Here is a 27,615-nt window from a genome sequence, read left to right as displayed (position 1 = left end):
ATATGCCCTCAAGAAGCAATTGCCAATAGTTTGTTAGAAAGTCTCAACTTTTATAAATGCATGTCCTACCTATTTGCTGTTTATGACGGACGAAACGGCTTTAATTCTGTACATTATTCTGCTCAGTCTGTCCGTAAGATCCATAGAACAACAATATCCACTTGTATTTTTCCTGAAGTTTTCCAATTTCGAGATATTGTCAAGTAAACCAAGTTTTCTTCTCTGATGATATTCAGGATGAAGGCTCGTCCGGCGCATTTCTCCGTCCATAACAAATTACCTGTTTGACTTATAAGATGGTGTTTGGCATCGATCTTTTCTTCAGACTGTTAGCTACAGAATGAGACCATCCACGGGTTTGTTTTTTACAGCCGCCGCAAAAAAAAGATGCGCCACTTCCGACGCGCGCATGTATCTTGTTTTTAGCCCTTAGCTAATGCTAGCGGTGACGTAGCAGACTTTAATTGCAGGGTTCAGATTAAGGATTTTCACTTGTATAGCGGTGCTGCTAAACAATCCGTTAATTTTTCGAAATTTGTATAGCAATTTCATAATTGCATAGCAAAACACGAAAGTGACTAACAATCAATATTTTCCATTGATATAACACGATTATTTATTTAAAATGTATTTGTAAACATTCTATTTAAAAAAAAACTCTTAACAAATTAACTTTTAAACACTTTTTCAAAAAAAATTCTTTAAATAAAACATGTCGGTGTAATCCCTCATTCGTCCAGGAGGGTTCCATAGTAGAAAAAGCTTCAGTTGTAGTCATCTGGACTCAGTTAGAAAAATATATTATTATATTATTATTATTATTATATCATTATTTTTCTAACTGAGTCCAGATGACTACAACTGAAGCTTTTTCTACTATTTAAATAAAACAGAAAACTTGCAAATAAAATTAGTTGTTGAACAAATTAATCAACACAAAGTCATATGGCCTTATTGACAACTTTCTTCCATATCATCATCAATCAGATGACTATTGGCAGGAGTCTTATTTACATATTAATTGTCTTTACACTCACAAAAAATATGTATTAAGCTTCTGATGGAAATTAAAGGTTGCTGTGGCGTCCATCATTGTGTATTTTATGCGTTATTCAAATTGTACCGCTCTATTTGACGTTCCATTCTATTTTTCGTTTTGCTATTTGATGACGGTCCCTAAGTACTCTCGTCTCGGCTCCGACTGCACATTTGATGACGGTCCCTAAGCACTCCTCTCGGCTCCGTCTGCACATTCGGATCAGTGTAATTCACTGAGCCCAAAATACGCATCTGATTGTTAAAAACGAGGTCGTAGTCACTTGGCAGTGTAAATATGAATATTTTTGCTGTGTATGATCTGCAAAGACTAGGAGCTATTGACCTCGGAAGTCTGAATCTGACGCAAACTTTACCGCACGTGGCTCCTCCCACTTTCAGACTCGCGCTCTGAGACAGCAGCGGGACTCGTCATGACAACACAGCGTCCTACATGTGTCATGCTGTTATTGACGATCGATTGACGAGTGATCAGTACTTTTAGGCGCTTTGGTTACACAATTGAACACGCATTTTTGTATCGCAAAAGCTGCGATACAAACACCCTTTTTTATGACGAATGCATCGCATTTGAGAGAAATTGCGTTGCATTTTTCGATGCGATACCGCTTATTCTGAACCCTGGATTGACATATTATTCTAAACAATAAGAATAGTTTTAGAATGGTGGGTGGGACTAAGGCCTTATTCACACAGAATTGTCTGTATTCTCGTGCGTAGAGCAGTCAGAGCCTAGATTTTTGGGCAGGAGGCGACTAGATTTTACGCATCACGTTTTCTGATTTTATTAGCCTTTTGGACACGCATTTTGTTATATGTATTATTATGCCAATACAAAAATACAAAAAATAAAAATATCATTTTTTTATTTATTTTTTTCACCTCTATATGGAAAACTCATGGGTAAACTCATATTTACACATTTTCACATACATTATTTTTAGCAGTTATAATAGATATTGGTGGCCTACACAACATCAAAATGTATGTTTTATGATCATAGAGGAGCTAAAATTGTAATAAAACAGTTTGGCACAGTTGGCACATATTTGGATCACTTGTTCCGAATATACTTTTTGATACAAAAAGGTCAACAGCACCAAAATGCCTGTTCCTAGAGATCTGAAACTTTACACAGTTGTTGTCAACAAGATAAACAGCATGTACAGTGAACAGCATAAGCACGCAATGAAGTGAATGTGCACATCTGCAGAAACTAAGGCCTAAGCTTTCTAATGATGCATCACACTTGCATGTGGGCTGTAAGATCCTCTTTTAATAAGCAATGCCATTTGGGTCCAACCATTGTGCACAGGGCGAAATAGGTGGATGGTAACAGGTTAAAGTGTGGTGGTTTCTGCTCCTCTCTCGATGCGCGGAGGGATGTGACCTAATTTCCATATGAACAGCTGCGTTATAGTAGTCGGCCAATGGGCGGCCAGCCACATGGCTACTTAACAAGCAGCAACACGCCCTATGTAGCATTGTTTGTATCATGGATCAAGCTGCTATTGCTACCAAGCTTAACTGGGGTTGTTACAGCGCCACTCTTTTGGATTATTTCTGCAACAAGTTCGCTTTTCCAGATGACTATCTAACTTCTGAATCTGAAGATGAGTGCACAGATGACAAACGCGATTTCATCAAACTGGAAAACATCCCTAGTCTACGGCTGACCTTAGACGAGAACGAAGATGAGGAAGAAGCGCCCGGTCACGCTGAAGAGCTGGAGCATGACATAACAGACGCTAGTGCCACAGTTACATTTGCAAGAGACTTCAGAAACTGTGAATAACTCAAAATGTCTCCGGGTAGACTCTTGACTGGTTTATCCATGGTCAGTCACATATGACCCTGCTGCTGTTCCTGTGTGTCATGGAGCCTTGGAACAGTCTGAGCTTGTAGCCCTCATTGAGCTGGCAAAGCCTTCTGTGCCATTGATTGCCTACCTTCTAAACTAATTAACGAAGTCTTTGATGCAGTTAGTCCAATTGTATCACTTTCTTCTGGCCACTGTGACTTCCAAAAACCCCACAAATAACCTGTTGTGGCCATAAATAATTGATGATTGAAACAACCGGTTAATTGTGACATTTCTAGTCAGCACCGAGCAGAAAGTAGTCTGTGTGGTGGGAGGGGATCAAAAGAATACGGCCCGTTTACACCAAAGCATCAAAAGCGTCCATGGCGCGCGGCCGAAACTGCCATGTCATTTTGGGCTGCGGCTCCCGAAACTGCTGTGCTATTTGACCGCGCCGTTTTAGACCGCACCGGGTTAAGGTTAGAGTCAGGGTCAGGGTTAGGGTTAGGGTTAGGGTTAGGGTTAGGGTTAGGGTTAGGGTTAAGGTTAGCCATGAGGCAATATGGCAGTGCCTCAGTTCCTGAAACTGCTCGGCCATTTGACCGCGCCACGGCTCTGCAGCCACGGCCTGCATTCAAAGTCTATGAACAACCCCTGGCACCGGCAACAATGGCAAACGATAAACTGCGGTGTGTCAACACAAGGTGCTTTATGATGTGTCTTTGGTGGAATACAAGAAGGACCTAGCCCGGAGGAAGATCAGCGAGGAGATTGGACTGCCTGGCTTAAGTTATTACAACTTTTGAACAATTAAAATATATGTATTGATACTCGATACGATCCAAATAATTTGCACTAGTTTGTGTTTGACGAGTTCATGTGTTCATTCAGAGGACATCTGCAGAACGCTGTGGAAGACAGTCTGAGGGACACATATTTGAAGGAGCCAAAAGAAGCAGCAGCAGGGCTGCCTGAAGGTTTGTTGTTGTAGTGCTCAGCATTAGCTTGTAGCTCTATGCTAAAAGTTAACAAGAGATCTTATCCACTTTGAAATGAGACTTTAAAAATACTTTTATGCATTGGAGATCACATTATGTAGATACACAACTTAAATTACAGACTAGGATAGCGAAATGAGTGACTACAACCTATAGTCAAGCCTATTAAATCGTTGCACAGCCTATCAAAGAAATGTATACACAAAGTTAGCCAAAGAGCTAATGAAACTAGAAAATGATATTGGCCAAATATATGTATATACTGGGCTAAAATATAACTGCTGTGCAATGTTCTTTTTGAAGATCTGGATTTACCTTCAGCCCTTCCTGCTGCTGCTTCTGCTTCTTCTTCAGGGGTTGCTAGACCTTCTGCTGCACCCACAGGTGTGTGAAAGCATTTGGTTGGAGACAATAACAATTTGCTTTTTAGCCCGTGTTTTTTGTAGGCCCACCGGGTAAGAGGAAGCGGTCCCTGGAGCCAGAGCCCTCAAGCAGCTCCGGGGCCGACCTCCTCATGTTGCCTCTGCAGATGAGCACATCCTCCTCGGTCTGCTTCCTCTCCTGCAGAGGGTTCCAGCTCATTCAAAAGAATGTGTAAAATTACAAATGTATAAATTATTATATGAAAATAGTTAGTTTGATTTGAATGTGTAACCATTGGAGCATGAATATTAGACATGAGCTGGCATCTCTGCAGGAGAGGAAATGGACTCCTTTTTCCTCTCCTTCCATGTGTCCTTCACTCTTCTTTAACTCCAGGCCCATGGTCCTTTTTGTTCCTATTCCTGTTCTGTATATAGTTATTTTTGTATATAGTTATTTAATCTATTTTTCCACAAAATAAATTCGATTTTGTAGCACATGCAACATAAAGTGGTAAAAATGTATTTATAGTTGTGATGTGTTCTCTGTTAATGTCATGTAGTTGTTTTGTACTTCAGCTCAGCTGATTGTTTTCAGCTGATGCTGGGGCGGGGCTGGAGGTACTTAGGCACAGGTGTGTGCACGCTCTGGGTCTCTCCTCTCAATCTCCTCTCGTCTCCTCTCCTCGTGTGGACACGCGCTCTTTTTTTGGAGCCGGAGGACTAGTGCAAACACCAGGCCAAACGGCAAAAGGATTATGACCCGGAGTTTGGAGCGGTGCTTCTTTGCCCAGCTCATTGGACAAACCGGACCTAGCGCCGCAGACCGGTGAGAGCATTCTGTTTTTTGTTTGTTTGCTCCGCTCGGACACGCACACCGCTGCACGCTCCGCGGCGCGTGTCATTCGGCCTTTTACCTTTTTTGCGGGATTTAAGAACTGTTTTTCTGTTTGGAATTACTTGAATATATTTTTTGACCTTTTGACTTTGGGAACTTTGGGGGAATAATTATGGACGCTGGGAGCACCTGCGCCAAGGGCACAGACTAAAGACTTAAAGGGGCAGTTTGTTGGAATTGTTTTTGTTTAAAGCTGTGTCTCTTTAATTTCTTGTTTTAATAGCACATCACAGCGGCAAAGTATATTTAAAGCATCTTAACCCAATATATTTTCCTTTGAGAGTGTTACAATTTTATATTATAAAACATGTAGCCTGAATACCTCTGCACCTTTTTCATATAATACTGGGTAGTTTGTGGGAATATTAGTGGCTATTTAAACAAACAAGGACAACCAAGGACAAGAGCTGAGAAGCGTATCACTGTTTTATTAATTTAACTTTATCTCATTCTGTGTAAACAACCAGTCCTCTGTGTTGTGGACCTCCAGTCCTCGGTGTTGTGGACCTCCAGTCCTCGGTGTTGTGGACCTCCAGTCCTCGGTGTTGTGGACCTCCAGTCCTCGGTGTTGTGGACCTCCAGTCCTCGGTGTTGTGGACCTCCAGTCCTCGGTGTTGTGGACCTCCAGTCCTCTGTGTTGTGGACCTCCAGTCCTCTGTGTTGTGGACCTCCAGTCCTCTGTGTTGTGGACCTCCAGTCCTCTGTGTTGTGGACCTCCAGTCCTCTGTGTTGTGGACCTCCAGTCCTCTGTGTTGTGGACCTCCAGTCCTCTGTGTTGTGGACCTCCAGTCCTCTGTGTTGTGGACCTCCAGTCCTCTGTGTTGTGGACCTCCAGTCCTCTGTGTTGTGGACCTCCAGTCCTCTGTGGGTACAGCCATGAATTCTCCCACGAGAGAGTCCCAGATGACAGCCTGATATCTCGGATAATGGAGCAGACTGTGGACCTGAGGCTGCTGGCAATTATCCTGTAGGAGTCCCCAGTGGCAAGAAATCTGAATTTAAAAAAAAGTACTTTATCAAACATTTTATTAATTATTGTTTTAATTTATTTATTTGACAGGGACAATGCAATCATACGTAGTAACCAAAGTTTATAGCCAGTGCAAATGACTCCCGTCTCTGGTTGGGCTTTTCTAAATCTCCCACAGATATAAAAGGCATTAAAACACATTTCCATTATTATAAATAAATCGGTGATGAATATACATAGCTCATGCTTCCTCACTCATGCACTTTCACTCGTGCGCTGTCATTCGTGCACAGTTTTGATTTTCTTTGAGCTGCACTTAAGTCTGGAGGTGAACATATTTACTTCCGAGATGCACTTTATTTCAGGGGGTAATGCATTCCAGAGTTTACAGCTCTTAAAGGAGAAGGATGATTGTCCAAATGACGTCCTGCACTGTGGGATTTCACAGTTTTGGTTTGAGGAGCCTTTTGTCACTGCTACTTCTGTTTAGTATCTGTATAAATGTACTGATCAGTTCAGGGGCCAAGTTATTAATACATTTGAAACACAATTTAAGAAAACAGTTTACTGTAGCTTTCAAAACGTAATAAATTATAATTCTTAAGAATGCGGCAATGACATCGGGCAGGTTTTCTATCCATAATTTCTATTGTCTTGTTGTAAAGTGAACCGATTTTCTTTGTCTGAGGGAGCTGCCTGGGCCCATGATGTCATGCAGTATGAGATGTGAGAGAATATCATAGCGTGCTTGTACAGCTGCTTGGTTTGGGATGTAGTGTCTGATTAGTTTAAACTATTTAGATTTCTTTGTATTGTTTTGGATATTTTCTTAACCTGTTACCATCCACCTATTTGGCCCTATGCACAATGGTTGGACCCAAATGGCATTGCTTATTAAAAGAGGATTTTACAGCCCACATGCAAGTGTGATGCATCATTAGAAAGCTAAGGCCTTAGTTTCTGCAGATGTGCACATGACACACTGTCAGGGCTTCAGAACTTTCACTACAGAAGCCCAAACATAAACAAAACATTTTTTTTAGTCTTGCCTGAATATTGTCAATTTGTAATGGTCCTAAGCATGACATACATCATTGTGTGCTTATGCTGTTCACTGTACATGATGTTTATCTTGTTGACAACTGTGTAAAGGTTCAGATCTCTAAGAACAGGCATTTTGGTGCTGTTCTTTTTTTTTTTTATTTTTTTTTTTTATCAAAAAGTATATTCGGAACAAGTGATCCAAATATGTGACTGACCGTGGATAAACCAGTTACAAGTCTACCCGGAGACATTTTGAGTTATTCAAATTCAAAGCTTTCCAATGATGTCTCACTCATGCACATCTGATAATATTTGAGTAAGTTGTGGTCATTTGAATGTTTACAACTCTCACGGAACCTTTCACACTGAAAAGCACCTCCCCCTACAGCTGTCACTGAAGACTCAAGAGGAGTGTTGTTGTTGATGTGAACTGGACTTGAATCAGAATTAGAAGTTACTATATTGAAATGGAAAAACTTCGATGCTATTCAGGGCCTTTTTATAATCCAAGAATCAGAATCAGAATAGGGTTTATTGCCATTCGTCGATAAACAGAATTCACAGGTGATTCAGTGCAACACAAACAACAAAACATTGAACACTGAGCACTAACGGCATGATATGTACATAATGAAATATAAAGTTATGCAGTGCAATAGGAAGTGGTGATATGTACATCATAAAAATGTATTAATTAATGAGATAATAGATATGATATGTACACCATCGGAGTACAGCCACATCCTCTTCTGTGCTGTAACTCTCGGCGTTGGGCATGTGATGTCTTTTGCCTCGTCAGTACAGAAAGGTCTGATTTTTTTTTCATGCAGGTCTGCCTGTCAATGTTCAGTCCAGGTGGGACCAGGACATGGAGATTGTCAACCGGAGGCAGAACAGCTGAATTGCGTAGTAGCTGAAATTCCACTGGTTCTGCTTCACAGTGACTTTTTGCAAGCACCAGACCTGGTCTCTTGGCATCAAAGCTGTAAGCAAATAACAGGACATTTAAGAAATGGCAAACTATTTCACATAAAACACTCTAACTAATTTTTTAACACAATGTGAGAGTTTCAATATAAATACCTGAAGTGCTGATAACTCTTGATCTTTGGAAACTGCGCGTACCGCTCTGTGCTGACCCTGCTCGCAGAGGCGCGCCGACCCCGCACGCAGAGGCGTGCTCTGTGCTGACCCAGGGTGCGCGTCGCTCTGTGCTGACCCGGGGCGCGCATCACTCTGTGCTGACCCGGGGCGCGCATCACTCTGTGCTGACCCGGGGCGCGCGTCGCTCTGTGCTGACCCGGGGCGCGCGTCGCTCTGTGCTGACCCGGGGCGCGCGTCGCTCTGTGCTGACCCGGGGCGCGCGCCGCTCTGTGCTGACCCGGGGCGCGCGTCGCTCTGTGCTGACCCGGGGCGCGCGTCGCTCTGTGCTGAGCGGGCACGGGGTTAGCGCGCCTCTCCGTGCTGACCGGCTGCAGAGGGTTTGAGGGAAAGTGTATCTGTAGAAGACAGAGGGAGAGAGCGAAGGGATTAGATTAAGACATGTGACATTTGATAAGATAAGATATTCTTTTATTGTCCACACATGGAGAAATTTCATTGTTGCAACGCAGGTTGATACAGAGGAAAAGGACTGATAACTTATAGGAAGTTTAAAAAAATACTCTTAATAGAATAACTCTTATAAACAATCTCCTATAGACAGAACCTCATTTCTCAATAAGGAATGGAGGGGGAAAATAAAAACAGCTAGCGTAAGACAAAATAATACTAATATCTATAGCAATCTATAATTGCTATTCTGCATTTGCACTTTATTGTACATTTAATAAAGTGAAGTTAAGTAAATGATGTGTAATAAATAGTACCTGCTTGTGCAAAGTCGAAGCTGTAATGGACTTCTGCATAGTTTTTGATAAAATCCAGCTGAGCGCCAATTGAGAAACAAAACAGTAAAAAACAGGATACAGACATTATACCATCCCAAAACAGCTAGTTTCAAGAGACTACGTGATGTTAATTATTGTTGTATAAATAATTATATAAATACCTTTTCGTTAAGATAAATAACCGGTTGGTATGGGTAATGAATATATCTCTATCTCTATAAATCAATATGTAGCAAAACAACAAGAAAACAGACAATTCAGACAGACTTTCCTGCTCTAAAAATCCAGCATCGGCAGCGGTTGATAAGGCGTCCATAAACATACACTCGAGTTTAAAACCGGCGCACATTAAAGTGATTAAAAGCGGGTGTTTTAGTCGCAAAGCTTACCTGGTTCAGCCGTCCTGTTGTCTCTCCCAACACCGTGCACAGAGAGACACACAGGAAGCTGATGTTGGCCAGGCAAGCGCGTGATTGGTTCGAGTGACGCAGTGTGTGCGTGACGTGCAACGTACGTAAGCCACGTGACCAGAACTGGTATCGGGAGTTGTAGTTTTTTTTTTTTATTTGGAGCTAACAGCCGGTTTAGCCACGAAAACGAAAACGAAAAGCACCATAAAACACACACAAAGCATGTATGCAGACATTATACCATGCCAAACAGCTAGTTTCAAGAGACTACGTGATGTTAATTATTCAGAAAGTGGTCACATTAAATTCAAGCCCGTATTTATATGGCAGCATGCTAGCTTAGCATTGCTCTGTCTGCTCCGGTGCCCCGAGGCAAAAGTGACATCACGAGACGACCTTAAAACACAGCGTTAAAGCAATACTTTAGAGTAAAAGTACCTCACTTCCGTTGCAATGCAGTCCAGGGAATGAAAGCTCTGGAGACAGTCTGGACAAATGAATAATGTCGAGGAGAACACGTAGCTGTAGCCAAGTGGTTTGCAGCTGATTGGTGGAAAAAGAGCAACAATGCTGCTGAAAAAAGGTAACGCTGTTATAACTATTTTTTTTTTCTCCAGGGAAATGAGGTCACCCCCTAGCTTTCAGGGGGCCCTAAGCGAAATTTGCTTTGGGGGGCCCCCCACCTCCAAAATCCGACTCAAATCCCACAACGCAACTTGGTATTCCGCTGACATCATCTCTACTCCCTATATAAATAACACACCACACAGATGTAGTTAAAAATTTGCAGTCCAGCCAGCTAAAGTAAAGTAACCTAAAATGTTGAGGTTGTAATGCTATAAAGTGTCTAATACCAAAACCATTTATCACTTGAGGGTCACATTGTATTAATTAATGCTAATGTAATAAAATATGAAAATATGTGCTGTTATTAGAAAATTAAAACAATCATCAGTTAACATGGATAGATAAACAGCCTTCCATTTATTTCTTTATGCAATAGAGTGCACTCATCATTATACAACACATGGAAGGTCAACTGACAAAACAGCAGTAGGTAGAACTAAATGACTGCTACAATTATTTTCAAACAAATTAAAATTTACACTCTTTAACAGAAAATGTATTCCTTTTTAAAGGGCCAAAACTTTAAATTAAATTAAATTAAATTAAACAAATGTCATAAGAACTTACATTAACAATCAAAACTTCACAGTGCAAATATGTTGGCAACCAGAGTTTAACTTTTCAAAGTCAACAAATAACTAAAAAACAAAAATAAATAAGAGTGCAAAACTAAACCACACACAAGACAATTCTTTTATAAAGTGTTCACAATGATTGATCCTGTATTAGAGCTTTAATCGCCTCGCCTTCTCGGATGCAAAGTCATATATCACATCACTATAGTTAATCTCCTTTCCTACCTCGTGGTTAATACTGATCATGGCCAGTCCTGAGAGACGCTCCTGTGCCATAGTTGACCGCAAGTATGTTTTTATCAACTTCAGTTTGGAGAAACTCCTTTCTGTTGTCGCCACTGTCACTGGTAATGTGCATGCTTTTCTGAGCCCAACCCAAGTTTGGGTATAGGTCAGTAAGCTGATTTTCATGGAGATGACTGAGAAGCTCAAAGCTGTTCATCCCCTCTTTGGGAAGATTTGGTAAGCTTTTTATTTCATTGGCCAATTCTCTCCAGTCCAGGTCGCTCATGTTGCCGTCAGTCAAGATATCGCCAAGACGCTTACATTGTTCAGTTAAGACTTTCTCGTCCATTGAGGGAAATTTGTTCAGCACACTGAACTTGTCCCTGACGCTTACAACTGTTTCAAAGCGGTCTTCAGCTGACTGAATGCCACCATCAACAACAGTATCAAAGAATGACACCTCCAGTCTTTTCAGAGCATCAGTTACAGCTTCGTCGGGGGCTTCATAATTAAAGTGCCTCTTGGTGTTTCGCAGACGTTTTTGCTTTTAGACTGCCTCCACATTCATCTTTTCACATTGTTCCTTTGCCTGAGAGGGCTGATTTAGTTTTTTCTATGAGGCTTACAGCAACGTCAAGCTGTAGACTGTAAAAGTTTGCTAGTTCTGTTTGTATTGGACAAGATGTTGTACCAAACAATAGTGCAAATCTGAAACCTGAAAGATCCTACTTTTTCAGCTAATGACTGGGCCTCAACTCTGGCATTTGTTTTTTCCCTCACCTCAATCAAAGCCTGTCTCACTTTATCTGGGTGGAGAATTAGAGGCTCCAAGCTGTTAAGTCTACTCTCCCATCTTGTTTCTGACCAGGACTTTAAAGAAATCTGGACATGCTTCTTGAGAATGGCCCATCTTTGGGTGGCAGCAGAAAAAAGATTACACAACCTTTGAACAATACCAAAAAAAAATGCTTCAATGGATTGTTTTGCAGCATCTGCATCTACTAGATTGAGGGTGTGGGCTCCACAAGGAACATAAAGGGCCCTGCGGTTTTTTTTCCAACAATCTTGCTTGGACACCTTTGTTCTTTCCCTTCATATTTGAGCTATTATCATACGACTGGCCCCTGCAGTCATCAAAACTGATGCCATGGTCTTCAAGGTTATTTAAAATCAGGGTAGACAGACCAAGTGTCAAGTGAAGGCAAAAACCCAAGAAAGTGCTCTTTCACTTCTGGAGTAGGTGTCAAGCTGATTGTCCTTGCAATTACTGACATTTGTTCCTGGTGACTCACGTCAGGTGTACAGTCCAAGATGATTGAAAAATATTTAGAATCCTTTGTCAGTGAAATAATCTTGTTGAGGATTCTTTTGCTGATACAGCCAATAAGTTCATTCTGTATTGTTTTCTCCAGGTAAGTTGTGTGGTTTTCTCCCGCAGCAATATGCCTCACATGGTCCCGTAGAACAGGGTCAAACTTGGCAAGAAGCTCAACCTCTTTCAAAAAAATTCCCGTTCTGTGGGACATTCAGTTTGTCTAAAGAGCCCCTTAACCCAAGGTTTCGTTCTGCTAGTGATTGAATGATAGCCACTGAGCGTGTCAGTATCTCTCTCCACCTGTTTTGTTCTGCTTGTAGCAATGCCATTTCTGTTTTGTCAATGGTTTTCCCAGTATTCAGTCTTAATTCCAAGTCTTTCCATAACATTACATTTTGGTAATAATCTTGGCTCATCTCATGGGATTTCAAAATTGCCCCAATGTTCACCCAATCATTCTGGCCGTCTTTGAGTCTTGATGATTTTTTTGAGAAAAGTTTACAGCAAAAGCGGTAAACTGCATCATTTTGTGGAGAATACACCAGCCATGTGCGTTTTATTGTCTCCTTATTTGCAAGTTGCCGAAATGTGTAATAATGATTAAAACTTCTGTTTGAGGGTGATTTGGGAAAGTCAAAGTGTCTGTCCATCTGAAGAGGACCTCTCCGCACTAAATCTGTTCGTACTTGATCAGCGAGTTTGGTTGGCCACAATGCTGGATCAACTGGATTGGATGGTGGAAATGTTGAACTTGAAGGCTGTTCCTCTGCTGGTGTCCAACTTGGGGCATCTGAAACAAAAAACAATTATTTAGCAATAGCAAACATTACAATTTGAAACAGTAGCACACTTGGTTACCAGTTACTTTATACACACTAATCTATAAAAAAGAAAAAAATACTTGACTGCCTGCATAAGGCTTTAAATGATTTAACCCACCAACAGTGACAGTTATTGCCGTCAACTGAAGATGGGGGGAAAAAGGAATATATTCTGCAGCTATCAGAAAAAACATGTTACTAATTATACATTGATAATAGCAGATTGAAATATAATCAATGTAGAAATGTAAATACAAATTCCCTTATTATTAGCCATAGGCTTTATAACAAAACATTTGGTTATTCATGTTTTTTACATGATATTGTGTATTTTTCCATCCCAATAGGCCCTTTTTAAGCCTTAAAAACACAGAACAGTGGACAGTATCTCCGCTTGTCACGCGGAAGACCTGGGTTCGATTCCCAGACGGGGAGAGATACTTTATTTTACCCAGCACGAAAGCTTTGCGAGGGCGCTTAGGACTTGTCCCACCAACGTAAATGGGCTACACTACTGCCTAGTCTCAAATACTGTACTTCACAAAGGGGCTGCTCAAATTCCAAATGGGCTACCTCCCAAGGGGCTTGGGTTTAGGAACAGTTACCTTCCCTCCCCTCCCCCTCTTCTCCCGTCAGGGCTTTTGGCGGGAGATTTGAAATGTCCAGCCCTTCCACTCCAAACGTCTCCCAAAATTTTTGTCCACTGTCTTTGCTCCCACTTCCGGCCTTCGCGCAGTCGGACTCCAGTGCAGACAAGCGGCGGAAAGGGTTTAACGTGAGGGTATGATGGCACATTTTTATGTAACGTGAGGGCAAAAGGGTCGTCGGGAAAACAAACTGAATGACTTTTTCACCTGAGAGTGGAGGTGCACTGTTCCCGGAGATACTGCAATACCGAGCCGATGCGCGGAGTGGACGGAGCAAGCCCCAAATTCCATCTCCCTGGTCCAAAAATCAATTTAATATATGGTCCCCGGGTAGGGGACGTATCAGATATTAAACTGATAAGAACAGATACTACACTTGATCTTAGCCAAAAGGCCGAGAAGCGATACCCACAATGGGTTCGGGGAGCAGTGAGCTCTCCCCACGCTGACCCTCCCATCAACGGTCCAAAGCGGCGCCCGCACAAAGCGCCCGGCGGAGAGGCTGGAGCACGAGCGGCGTACATGAAAACAATCCTTTGTTTTTTCTCTGACAAAAACAAGAGGGGAGAGCGCGAACGCAGTCCCCCACTACCAGAAATTATGTAGTTGAGATTCCCACATTATGGGAATTCACAGGGGTCAGCACATCTTGGTTGAGCAATGGACGAGCCTCGCCCTGGGTGAACCACCTTCCTGATCATGGTGTCGCCCCTGCCAGGTAAGTATGAGTTGCTCCGCTCCGAGCCAAGGCCCAGGCCCTGGGAGAGGCAATGTGGCAGCATGGTCCCTCCAGCCATTTGCATGGAGGGACCAGGGACCACTTCCACCCCACAATTTTTTTGTTGTTTTGTTTCTTCAGCTTTTGACCACGGTCTAACATTGTTGACTTGTCACAAACGTACCCGGAGTAGCATTCGGCGTCATCCGCGTGAGTTTGATGCATCCTTGTCAGAAAGTACTGTCCCCTCCGAGCGTCAAACACACTCTGCTCGCGAGCTCCTCGGTGAGTGACGTTTTCTCGACCAGTGAGGGCGCAGGGAGCCCCAGGTTAAACGGCAGCGATACACACGCAAGTCTATGTGTTCCAAGCACTCTTTTTCCTTTCAAAGTTCTTGAACATGGGATGCCAAACGGAGGGTACGCAAGGGCAGGTTTAAAGGCTGATGACACACAACATTTGCTCATCGAGGATGACCGCTTGCTTGCTTTAGACATAGGTAGAAAAGCCCCGCATTGAAGCAGGGCATCAAAAAATTGGAATGATCTCTTGTTGTCCCTCTCCACGGAAATCTTTAGTAAAAGGCGAAAGATTTATACGCTCTGAAGAGACACAAGAGTGCCACGTTGCAGCGCCACACGGCGTCCAGTACTTGAGGGCACACAGGGCTTCATCATGGGCAGTGTACTTCTGTTCACGTGCTAATTTGCATCGGCGGTCGTGCGGCAAAAGGGACATGGCAGTCTCGCACGTGGTTTCTGTAGTGTAGTGGTTATCACGTTCGCTTAACACGCGAAAGGTCCTCGGCTCGAAACCGGGCAGAAACAAAGCCTCCATTTGTGTTTGCTTCAATCTTTGACACGGTTCATTTCTAAACTTGATGGTCTGTTCATAGAAAAGAGGGAGGAGCGGCAAAATTGTTGGCGTAGTCCTTCAAACTTTTCATCAAAGAGATGGGAAAAAGAACAGACGGCGGGGGAAAAAAAGGAAAAAAAAAAAAAAAGGGGCCCGGTGCAGCCTCCTGTGTCCTCGTTAGTATAGTGGACAGTATCTCCGCTTGTCACGCGGAGGCCGTGGATAGTGGGCATAGAGCGCCAGCCAATCAGAATGAGCCTCTTTGCCATGTGCCACTGATGAAGGCCAACCAATCAGAATGCAGAGATTCGTGTTAGTTCACAAATTCATCTCAAGAGACCAGAGTTCAAATCCTGCTGTGCCCAGAAGAAGAGGAGCGTTTCAAAGGATCAAAACTTGGACGAGTTCAAACTTTAAATGTCTGAAGTTTATTAGTTCAAACTTTAAATGTATAAAGTTTATGAGTTGGGTGTTTCAGTTTGCATTTGTTAAAAGGTCAGATCATGAGAAGGACTCACATCCAGCTGCTGGGACTGATTTGCAATATTAATAAAATCACAAATTGATCACAAATAGTGATTTCTGCTTCACCTTAAGAGATTTACCCACGTCACACCTTCTGCATAAATAAACTTGGAGTGGGTCAGAAACCTCCAGGTGTTTAGTTTGCTATCACATCTCTAACTCTGCAGCACTGAACTGTACTACTGTGTTCAGTTTATGTTTTGCAGAGAAATAAAACCAGTTACTTTTATTTTATTTTATATTTCCAGTTTGTGAGAGCCCGGAACTGTGTCTGACACTCGGACCTAGAGTGTGGGGGCGCCCCAGGGCACTGTCCTCGCGCCCTTTCTCTTCACCCTTTACACTGCAGAATTCAGACATGACACGGACAACTGTGTCCTGCAGAAGTTCTCTGATGACTCTGCCATCATCGGACTCATCACGGACGAAGATGACGCGGAGTACAGAGGACTGGCGCAGGACTTTGTGGACTGGTGTCAGCGGAACCACCTCCTCATCAACGCGGGGAAGACCAAGGAGATGGTGGTGGATTTCCGCAGACGCCACCCCACTGCCCCATCACCAGTGAACATCCAGGGACGGGACATTGAGAGAGTGGACTCATACAAGTACCTGGGTGTTCATCTGAACCACAAACTGGACTGGACTCATAACACAGACGCACTGTACAGGAAGAGCCAGAGTCGGCTCTACCTCCTGAGGAGACAGGTCTTTTGGAGTGACAGGGCCACTCCTGAAGACCTTCTACGACTCTGTGATGGCATCAGCCCTCCTGTACGGTGTGGCCTGCTGGAGCAGCAGCATCACAGAGAGGGAGAGGAAGAGGCTGGACAGAGTCATCAAGAAGTCCAGCTCTGTCCTGGGCTGTGCTCTGGACTCGGTGCAGGAGGTGGGGGACAGGAGGGTCCTGGCTAGATTCACATCTATGCTGGACCATGAGTGTCACCCCCTGCAGGACACTCTGTCCGCTCTGGAGAGCAGCTTTAGTGACAGACTGATCCACCCTCGCTGTGTGAAGGAAAGGTTTCGCAGGTCTTTTCTTCCTGCTGCTGTCAGACTTTATAACAAACACTGTTAGTCCTGAGTACTCGCAATACTGACCTAACCATGTGCAATTCCGTCATATGTGCAATTACTGTGAAATTCATGTGCAATCCATGTGCCGTCGTGACACATATTCATGTGCAATTACTGTCGTGATCACATGCAATGGTATTTATGTATTTATTTGTCTATGGGAGTTTTTATTTATTTATAGGAGATCTTCTACTGAAAGTGTTTTTCAGACTTCGTATAAGTGATCTGTTCTTCTGTATCTACCTCTGTATCTACCTGCGTTGCACCAATGAAATTTTCCCATGTGGGACAATAAAGGAATATCTTATCTTATCTTATGATATGATATCTCAATCATTTATAGAATATTGTTGTATTATTATATTGGAAAGAAAGTACAAAACATGTATACTTTTAAGAATAACTTTTTACAAGAAAAATGCCAAATATAGTTACAGTACATTCAATATACATTCTATTTACATTCAATATACATTCAAATATAAATTCTATTTACATTCCAAATATACATTCTATTTACATTCCAAATATACATTCTATTTACATTCCAAATATACATTCTATTTACATTCAATATACAGGGCTTTATTCATTTCCTTCCCCATCTCTCCTTCTCCTTATCATAAAAGGGAGATTCCTAGAACTCCTTCCAGCTCATCTCCTTCTCCATCCCCTGATCTCTGAAGAAGGAGACAGTCCCTCCAGCAGGCAGTACCACCACATTTGTGGAGACATGTGCATCACTGGTTCCCAGTGGTGACCTCAGCAACAGTGGCATCTGTTGTTCTCCACGCCTCCCAGCTCAGATGTTCTCCTGCCACAGACCCGGCCACTCTGAAAGCTGCACAGCAATCCCTAAGGGCAAAGTGATAAATGACTATTATAAAATGGCAACAAGTATGGAATTAATAGATAATACAAAATATTTTTATGGGAGTTAGGTCATTATGCATTATTGTGTTTCTACAATAACAATGCAATAATTAATGCATAAATGATGATGTTACCTGTCAACCCAATGAAAGCAGGCCTTCTCAATGCCAGCACAGCTGTAGAGGGTTGAGAGGCCCGAAGACATCGGCCGCAGACTTTTATCCGCCTCAGACTGCACCATGACCCACGACAGAATCATCCAGTTCTCGTTCATCACGGCGTACGATGACATGGCCCCAGATGAGAATGTGACTTTCGTGGCCACTTTGTGGGTGTGGTCTGAGCGCAGAGCCTGTCCAAATGTCCCCTGCATCAACCTCTGTATGGTGTCTTTCTGGTGCTGGTACTCATGCAGCAGACAGTCCGTGAGGTAGTGGGAGGATACAGAGACACCATTCCAGCCATCAGGGTCACTGTAACCCCCAAAAGGCTCTGGTTTGGTCTCAGGCTTGCACAAGAACTGCGTGATGGTCTTCTGGCCATAGGCTCCTGCCTCACCATCCATCACATTCTGGCAGCAGAGGAGATAGGCCAGGTTGGCCCGCTCATATTTAACATGCAGCAACTCTGTAATCTGATTGGCCATATCTGTGGGGGATTTTCCAGTCCACCTCAGCTCATCCAGAACTGATTTGCAGACGGCCTTTTTGTAGGTCAGTAGTGCTGGCAACATGGTAAATCTCTTGGGGAGTTTGTCCAGCCAGAGAGGGTTGTCAGCGTACCACCGCCTACGGCACCTCTTGCAGCACAGCCTGGACGACAGTAAGTAGTACTGCCCGGTGAGGCCCACAATCACCTGCAGTCTGCCCGCACCAGCGGAGACCACATATGGCTGAGCACAGTCTCCAGAGCATGGCAGGGAATAGTTGTTCTTTACCCGCCCCATCAAGTAGTCACTCTCAGGCTTCCAGATGAAAAAAGGATGCAGCTGAAAATACTTGGGGGAGGGCAGAATGTGGACACTGTCAATGAGCTCGGGCTGAGGTGGTAGGCGCCACAGAGAAAATGTCTTCATTGGGTTGCTAACAGGACGGGAACCTGGCCACAGACCCATGGACTCCAGCTCCAGCTTCATCCACATCTTCTGCTGGTGGGAGCAGCCCCATCGGCTGAGCTCCTGCTCAAGGAAGGGCAGCAACGGGGGAGGAGGCCTGTTGATGGCAGCTGCGGGCTGAACAGGTGGAGGGCCTAGTGAACAAAACAGGATATTTTAGTTATAGGCATTAACACAACGTTTTTGTGTGCACATAAAATGCAATCAATGACACAACTTTAAACCCACTGCACTGGCTGATTCAATTCAAATTACAATAAGTAGCTCCTAAACATGATGCAAGAATCTGTACATTCTGGTGTTTTCCTGTGACAAACACAGACACAGAACACACTTGGATCTTACTCACTTTGAGATCTCTGTTCATCAAGAGCATCAGGTGGAGAATGTGTGGGTGGAGCTGCATCTGAAACATCTAAACACAGAAAAATGAGTTTAGATTATTCCATTAAAATCTCTATCAAATGTGTCGCAATATCAGACCTGCAGCGGAAGTACGTCCAGACTCGGGCAGAAGAAACATCAGCTCCTGTGGAAGTGGCACTGGAGGCTTGATGGGCAGCACATCTGCAGCAGCTGAAGAGAGGAAAGAAATGTGTGATACATTTGACCAATTTTGATCTTACAGTGAATAAGCAACACGAAAAAGCTCTTACCTTCTTCTGATTCCTCCAGAACAGTCTGTTTGGACTGTGCAGCTGCATGTGAGAGAAGAAGAATCATAATGAGTCATATTTAGCTACATTTTGTAATTGCATGTTAGTAAGAACGCACACTTACATTTGACTTGTGTTTCTACTGCCCATAATTTCATATAGTTGTTTTATTTAGCAATTTTAGTGTAACGAGCAGAGGAGGCACTCACGTCAAATATACAATTAATCACTCAGTCATTCATATTGAACACCATGCATAGTAAAAATATCACTTACCCTCATCGCAGATGTATCAATTCATAGTCACAAGGACTTTTGGGAGAACACACATGAAAGAACAAAAGCAGAACAGGACCGGAACAGGGTCAAGAACAACTGAACACATGCACAGAACGTGTCCCAAAGAGGTCCTTCGTGGCAGGACATCTGTGAACTTTTCTCTAAACCTGAGGGATGATGGAACTCTGCAGCAACTGGCGATGACACGGCTGTAATAAAAGACAAAATCTTCAACACAAGGTACATCAAAAATGGAGCTAAAGCGTTACAGACACAACTTACACATATCCACACGTAGTTTTGATGGGGAGATGCTGAGCTTTGCCCTCTCGAGCTCTTCATCCTCATCCATTGCTAAAAGAAAAAGATTTTGTTGAAGCAACACATCCATAGAAAACTAAGGAACACATTATTTAGCAATACTTACCCAAGGGCTCAGCAGGAGTGGTGGTGAGGACACGAATGGGTGGGACAGAGGAGGCTGAAACAGGAGAGGGGAAAGGAGTTGGGAGCTGCTGCTGCCTCCTCTGCAGATACTGCTGCAGCTAGTGCATCCTGGTCCCCGCTGCACACTTCTTTTTGAGAATGAAGGCTGCGTAGCCATCATGCCTGCTCTCCCAGACCTCCCTCCAGGTGCTCTTGGCACGGGCACCAAAACCGACCAGCTGCTCCTCCTCTGCTGCAGGAGGAGGCACAGGTGGTCGTTTCTGTAATAATAACAATACATTTTATTTGTAGGCTTACAGAACAGATTTAAACAGTTAAAACTGCATTATTACAAAGTAGAGGCTAATGTACAGATGGGTGAAGGGTTTTACCTGTGCCTCGTATTGGAGGAGAGAGCTGATCTCCTGAAAGCTGAGGGCATAGCGCAGGAAGGACTGAAGACTGTCCTTGCTATGCCGCTCTGCCTGCAATACTCCTGCAGCCTCCTCTTTCCCCCCACATCATTCTCCAGGAGCCACCGGAAGCGCTTCCCCTTATATTTGCCAAACTGGAGCAGGTATTCCCCCAGAACCTCAGCAGGGTCTGAGGCATCTCCTCCTCTCAGCCGCACCACAGTGAGAGCGTTCTGCCTCACATCCTCCTCCTTCACTGGGGCACTGCGGTCCCTCATGGACGGGTCGTCCTTAATCCTCCTGGCCTCCTCAGAAGGGTCCTGCCACAGGAATCCCACTGGGCCCTTGCGGAAGACCACATTGACTCGGCCAGGAAAAAAAACAGTCTTCTGCATTTTCTCTGCAACGAAAGAAACCTATGTTTAGAAACACAAAAATTACACGCATAGCATCACAGTACTTTCATACTTTATCCAAATTTAAACAAATAACACATTTTACATGATAACAGAAGGTTTGAGTGAGTAGTTGATTATCTTTTAGGACTTAGCAATGATTTATGAGTAAAACAGAAACCTCACACAGGTTCTGTGAGAAATATATATATATATATATATATATATATATATATATATATATATATATATATATATATATATATATATATATATATATATATATATATATATATATATATATATATATATATATATATATATATATATATATATATATATATATATATATATATATATATCTGTGAGAGTTTTTACTTAACTCAAACACTTTTCTGACAGTTTAAACAAAGGTGTTTTACGGCATTATTGTTGTGTCATTCATATGGATTTTGGCTCTTGTTTACAGTCTGGTTGCTAGGTGTCCTCTACTCTACCTATGTCATATTTGTGCTCATGAAAATTAATTACATTTTGATTGCAAATGTGTATGCACTGTGTATAACACTTCCAGGAGTAAAGGACTAACAAACTGCAGTTCCGGCAAAAGAAATGCAAAACTCATAGCGTATAGTATACAAAAGGTACAGTAAACACAATATAAAAACGTAGCATGGAAGCTTGAAACTAAGTTAAGACCCTTCCCCCATTGTGGGACAGACAAAGGATCTCTTATCTCATCACATCTACTAGGTCTGATGAATTGTTCATTCTACTACATGGTGACCTTTTATGCCGGTATAAGAGACAACACGCAGATCACGTATTATTGCACCTTAATTGCATTTAATATAAAACCGCACAACTGCAAACCTTTAAATGTAATAAAGTTTAACTTAACAGGGCTGAATATCACACAAAACTGACAGAATAGTCGCGTTAGTTGTTCAACAGAGACATCGAAGTAGCAGTGACTTTACGTGTGTTTTGAACTTTACCAGAAAACGTCCTCAAATGACCATTATAAATGCCACAAAGTGTGAGTGTTCTGGGGCAGTAAAATGTCCAAAAGAATGTGAAAACTTTGCAAATCGAGGAGTGCAGATACTCACCGTGTCGAGTTACTCTGCGTTCAAACATGGCGCGCTCTCGCCACAGCGCCGCCGCTGGCCAAAAGTATATTACATCCGTAGTGGTTTAGCACTACCATAGGAAATGAATGGGATTCTGTTTAGGGCTGTTTAGCTAAAGAATCCACGGCTTCCTCGCGGGAGGTCCCCGGCTCGAAACCGGGCAGAAGCACGCCCTCATGTGAAGACTTTACTTGTCAAGGATGGGTTTGCATGTCGGTGTTGCATTTGACCAAAGGAAAAAAAAAAAAAAAAACTAGTGTTACGAACCTAGGGGTTCTGTAGGGGTGTCAGCTCCCTGGGCAGTGGGAGTCAGCACCCTCTCCTGGTTGCCAGGTGATTATCTCCACTGCAGGTCCCTCCTAACACACCTGAGGATCGTTTGGCCTGAGTGGAGCCAGCCTGGATATAAGGGAGGCTGGTGGGAGCAGTCTCCCTCTCTCTCGTCGCGCCCCAAGACTGGTTGCTGTGCTGTGTGGCAGCATATAATAAAAGATACTGTTAATTATTTTGAATGCTGTGTGGACTTCCCTCTTTGTTTGGCTGCCGTTGAGCTAGGTGGTCGTAAAAAATTGGGGGCTCGTCCGGGTTGTGGCAGGTTTTTTTTTTGTACCTTGCCAATACTCGTTAGTAGTTTCACATTGTTGGGGAGACACAGTGCATTGGTTAATTGCTTGTTTGCTTGATTGCATTTTTGGTCTGAAATATTGGTTATTGAGCAAGCCTGCTTAACATTTGGTTTCTTTCCTTGTGGTGAGGGAGAGCTGGTGAGAGAAGGTTTGGTGGCAGCTTTCCTTCCTCTGGTGTTACCTGGTTACCAATTATGATCCTCAGCTGGTTGGTGAGTGGCATTGTTTTTTTTGGTCTTCGTTTTCATTGAAGCAGGTGGTTAAGATACCACGAGCTAGGTGAACCACTGTGATCGCGAGAGCAGAAGTGATTTAACGCTTGAATTTGGTTTTCTAGTCCTTTAAGTTTGGTGTATTGTAAGCCGGGGATCCATGAAGCATGCCAATAGGGTACTGGTGAATGGTGAAGCTGCTATGAACATACTGAAGACAATTATTGGTTAGTTAGGGATTTTTCTTGAGCTAGATACGGGGCAGCTCATTTCAAGGCTTCATTTGAAATTGTTACGCTACTCACCATTCTGGGGTCGGGTATTATAATTGATAACGGGTTCTTATTAGATTGGTTGTGGGTAACCGGGCCTGTTAAATGACTTATTGAGTGGGATACTAAATGTTTTGGTTTGGACACTTGTGAAGCATTACTGGTATTTGGTAAAAGAGGTGGTAGCTGATACTGTTAAGTGGCTTTTTCCTTAAATTAAAAAAAAAAGGAGAATGGATCTCTTTAAGGATTTTGCGCCATCAGCTGAGTTGCTACAACAGTTAAAAGTTGACGAATTGTGGCGGATAATTGAACACTTCAAGTTGTCCCTTGATGTTGTGCCTTGTCGGACTAGCAGTGCTAAAGGGGCTAAAAGACACTGGTGTGTTGGAGGAAGGTGATGCAACATGGTTCCCTATTTCACCTGTCGGACTAGCAGTGCTAAAGGGGCTAAAAGACACTGGTGTGTTGGAGGAAGGTGATGCAACATGGTTCCCTATTTCACCTGTAAAAACAGTGAGTGGCATTACAAGTGGCACAGGTTTATCATTTGCTGAGCAAAAGGAGTTGCTAGCAATGCAGTTGGAGTTTGAAGCCCAACAGCGCCAGAGGGACAGGGATCTGCAACTGGAATTGAGGGTCAGGGATGTGCAACTGGAGATAGAGAAGATGCGCCAGTCGTAATGAAGGTGGTCCTGAAAGAAAATGCACAGACAGGATAGGTGACATGGTCCGACTGTTACCCAAGTTTAATGAGAAAGTTCTTTTCATTATTTGAAAGTGTGGCAGAGGAGAGAGGGTGGGGTGACACAGACCGTACTTCACTGGTACAAAGTGTCTTACCAACTAAAGCTCAAGATGCTTATCTAGCATTCACACCTGCAGATAAGAGTCTATGCCACAGTCAAGTCTGCAATACTCTTGGCTTATGAGCTGTGTGCCGAGGCTTACCGGTCGCGCTTCAGGACTTGGAGAAAGTCAGAGAAGCAGACACATGTTGAGGTTGCAAAGGAGCTGATAAACCAGTTTAAACGTTGGTGAGAGGCAGCAGAGGCGAAGACTCTTGATGATATGTGTGAGGTTATATTACTTGAACAATTCAAGATTATCATCCCTGAGCGGCTTGTGGATTGTCTCAGCGAACGTAAGCCAAAAACCCTCCTTGAGGCTGCTAGGTGGGCACATTAGTTTGTGTTGAGTAGAAAGAGTCACGTGGACGTAATGGGGGAGGTTACAGCCACAGATATAATCAGGGCGGAGGTTACCAGATGTTTAACTGCGGGAAGTTCCCTCGCGCTAGATTCTCTGCTCCTTCTCCAAAACCTGACCAGGTTGGCCCCAGAAAGGTAGATGCTAACTCTACGTGCCACTATTGCTTAGCTAAAGGTCATTGGAAGCAGGACTGTCCTGTTCTGAAAGGGAAAAAGTATAGGAGGGTATACGAGAGGTCCTGTTAAACCTTAAGCTCTTACAGTTCAGGTTAGTGAGGGACAGGGGATACTCAGCCCTGAAGAGGGTTGCCCTATACAACGGACAATGTTGACCACCGCTCCGTCGAGTCCGATGAGTAACGAACTCCCTAGTACCTCACAGGGTGATCTGCTGCGAGCAGATATGGTTCATCCTGATTACAGTCAGTTTATTACGGCAGGGTTTGTGTCCTTCGTGGGTAGCCCACAGAAAGTGCCTGTAAAGATACTGCGTGACACAGGGGGCTCAGCATCCTTCATCCAAGACTCTGTGTTGGATTTCTCTGAGGAGTCAAGTCTGGGGAGGAGTGTATTGATCAGAGATATGGGGATGCATACTTGGCCGGTGCCCTTACATCTAATTGAACTTGACTCTGATCTGGTGAAGGATACAGTAGCCATAGGCTTGAAATCTGTGATGCCAGTAAAACGTGTGTCCGTAGTTTTAGGAAATGATCTGGCAGGGGGGTGGGTGTGGGAGAACATTCCTCCACCTCTTGTGGAGACCATAGGACCAACGGTTTCTGCCAATCCAGACAGTAGCCAGAAGGAATTTCCAGAGGTTTTTACAGCCTGTGCAGTGACGCGCTCTGAGTGGGACAGATCCTGAAGGGGGTGACAAAGAGCTAATTAAGGGGTATACAGAGGTTCAACTTCCTGCTCTACATCCTTCTCTGTCCAAAAGTGAGCTGAGTGTAGCCCAGCAAGAGGATCCTGAGCTGAAGGAACTGTTCAGTCAGGTTTAATCCAGAGAAGAGATGGAAAGTATAGCCAGTGGGTACTTTCTATCAGACAATGTGCTAGTTCGCAAGTGGTTGCCTCGTGATGACTGTGATGTAAATGACCCACTTTTTCAGATTGTCGTTCTAAGTTCAGGGAAGTGGTATTGGAGACAGTTCACGGTAATGTAGCGGGACATATGGGGATTAAGAAGACCTGTGACAGAATGCTGCGTTACTTTTTCTGGCCAGGGAGGAGAAGGGATGTTGCTAGGTTTGTCAAAACTTGTCATACTTGTCAGTTGACTGGCAAGCCTAACCAGACTATCAAACCTGCACCTCTCTATCCCATCCCTGCAGTGAGTAAGCCATTCGAACATCTGATCATAGACTGTGTTGGACCTCTCTCTCCATCCAAGGCAGGGAGCATCTACCTGTTGACAGTAATGTGTCAGACCACTCGTTACCCAGCTGTATATCCTCTTCGCTCCATCACCACCCGATCAATTTTGAAGGCATTGTCCCAGTTCATATCCTATTTTGGTATTCCTCGGGTTATACAGAGCGATCAAGGCTCCAACTTCACCTCACGTATGTTTACTGAGGTCTTGCGTCAGCTAAAGGTTCGACACATCAAAGCTAGTGCTTATCATGCGCAGAGCCAGGGAGCACTGGAAAGGTTCCATCAAACACTGAAGTCGCTGCTGCGCTCATACTGTACCGAGCTAAAACCGGACTGGGAGGAAGGTCTACCCTGGCTCATGTTGGCCGCCAGGGAGGTTGTGCAGGAGAGCACTGGGTTTAGCCCTAGTGAATTGGTGTTCGCACACACTGTGAGGGGACCCTTGGCTGTCCTTCAGGATGATCTGACAGCTGAAGAACCACCAGTTAATCTGATTGACTTTATAAATGGGTTTCATTATAGGTTACACCTGGCGGTAAAGATGGCGGGTGACCATCTGACAGCTGTCCATGAGAAGATGAAGCACTATTATGACTGCAGAGCTGAGCCTCGAGTGTTTTGTCCTGGAGACCAGGTGGTGGCATTATTGCCTACACCAGGTTCACCATTCCAGGCAAAGTTCACAGGACCATATTCAGTGGGCCGCCAGGTTTCTGATCAGAATTATCTGATGGCTACTCCTGATCGTAGGAAGTCAATACAACTTGTGCATCAGGCACATAGGCGGTGTGGATAATGTCATCGCTGATGCGTTATCACGTGACCCAGAGGGGTCTGGGTGAGCTGTTCATTTCCTGCAAGTGCTTCCCTGGCCCATCCTAATCTCTTGTTTCCTTAATTTGCTCTCCAGGTACCAGGAGTTGCTGGACAAGGTGGTTTGGGATGGTGCCCAGGGTTTACAACAGATTGAACAACTACTGGATGACTACCAGAGGCCCAAGTGGGCATTGGTGGGCCATCCACCCAGTTTAGCTTAAGTAGTTCCCCTATTTATTAATTTCCATACAATTACCAGTAATTAAAGGGGTTTTCGTTATTCAAATTTTGTTGATTATTGGGAAACCAATAGTATCCAGTAACTTTGCTTTATGTTTGGTATTTTTGCAGAGGCCTCTTTAAGTGGCCTCTGTCTTATGGGAAGGGGTGTTGGCTCCCTGGGCAGTGGGAGTCAGCACCCTCTCCTGGTTGCCAGGTGATTCTCTCCACTGCAGGTCCCTCCTAACACACCTGAGGATAGTTCGGCCTGAGTGGAGCCAGCTTGGATATAAGGGAGGCTGGTGGGAGCAGTCTCCCTCTCTCTCGCCGAGCCCCAAGACTGGTTGCTGTGCTGTGTGGCAGCATATAAGAAAATCTACTGTTAATTATTTTGAGTGCTGTGTGGACTTCCCTCTTTGTTTGGCTGCCGTTGAGCCAGGTGGTCGTAACACTAGTCACACACACATATACTGTACTTCACAAAGGGACCACCCAATTTTGACCTATTTTGCACAAGGGGTTACGTTGGGTCCGAATGGGCTACCTCCCAAGGGGGTTGGGTTTAGTAACAGTTACTTTACCTTCCCTCCCCCTCTTCTCCAGTCAGGGCTTTTGGCGGGAGATTTGAAATGTCCAGCCCTTCCACTCCAAACGTCTCCGACAATTTTTGTCCAGTCTTTGTTCCCACTTCCGGAGCAGACAAACGGCAAAAAAGCGTTTAACATGAGGGTATGATGGCACATTTGGTTGGTTAAAAGTTGCAACTCCTACTGCTCT

The 27,615-nt window shown here is 43.8% G+C and overlaps 4 non-coding genes across 4 annotated transcripts; 1 reads left to right on the top strand and 3 right to left on the bottom strand.

Moving 5' to 3' along the window:
• Positions 1–13,852: 13,852 nt before the first annotated feature.
• LOC140361323 (U2 spliceosomal RNA) lies at positions 13,853–14,044 on the bottom strand. Its single transcript, XR_011926998.1, has one exon. It is a non-coding gene; the product is annotated as a U2 spliceosomal RNA (small nuclear RNA).
• A 154-nt stretch (positions 14,045–14,198) lies between these two features.
• LOC140361320 (U1 spliceosomal RNA) lies at positions 14,199–14,364 on the bottom strand. Its single transcript, XR_011926995.1, has one exon. It is a non-coding gene; the product is annotated as a U1 spliceosomal RNA (small nuclear RNA).
• A 498-nt stretch (positions 14,365–14,862) lies between these two features.
• Positions 14,863–14,976, bottom strand: LOC140361290 (U5 spliceosomal RNA). Its single transcript, XR_011926969.1, has one exon. It is a non-coding gene; the product is annotated as a U5 spliceosomal RNA (small nuclear RNA).
• Positions 14,977–15,110: 134 nt separating this feature from the next.
• Positions 15,111–15,183, top strand: trnav-aac (transfer RNA valine (anticodon AAC)). Its single transcript has one exon. It is a non-coding gene; the product is annotated as a tRNA-Val (tRNA).
• The last annotated feature ends 12,432 nt before the right edge of the window (positions 15,184–27,615 follow it).

This window comes from Eucyclogobius newberryi, unplaced genomic scaffold, assembly GCF_026437365.1.
Source record: "Eucyclogobius newberryi isolate DKJ021-1_F unplaced genomic scaffold, fEucNew1.0.hap1 SCAF_15, whole genome shotgun sequence".
Lineage (NCBI taxonomy): Eukaryota > Metazoa > Chordata > Actinopteri > Gobiiformes > Gobiidae > Eucyclogobius > Eucyclogobius newberryi.
The sequence above is the reverse complement of the archived record's forward strand: the minus strand, read 5'-3'. Positions and strand labels throughout refer to the sequence as shown.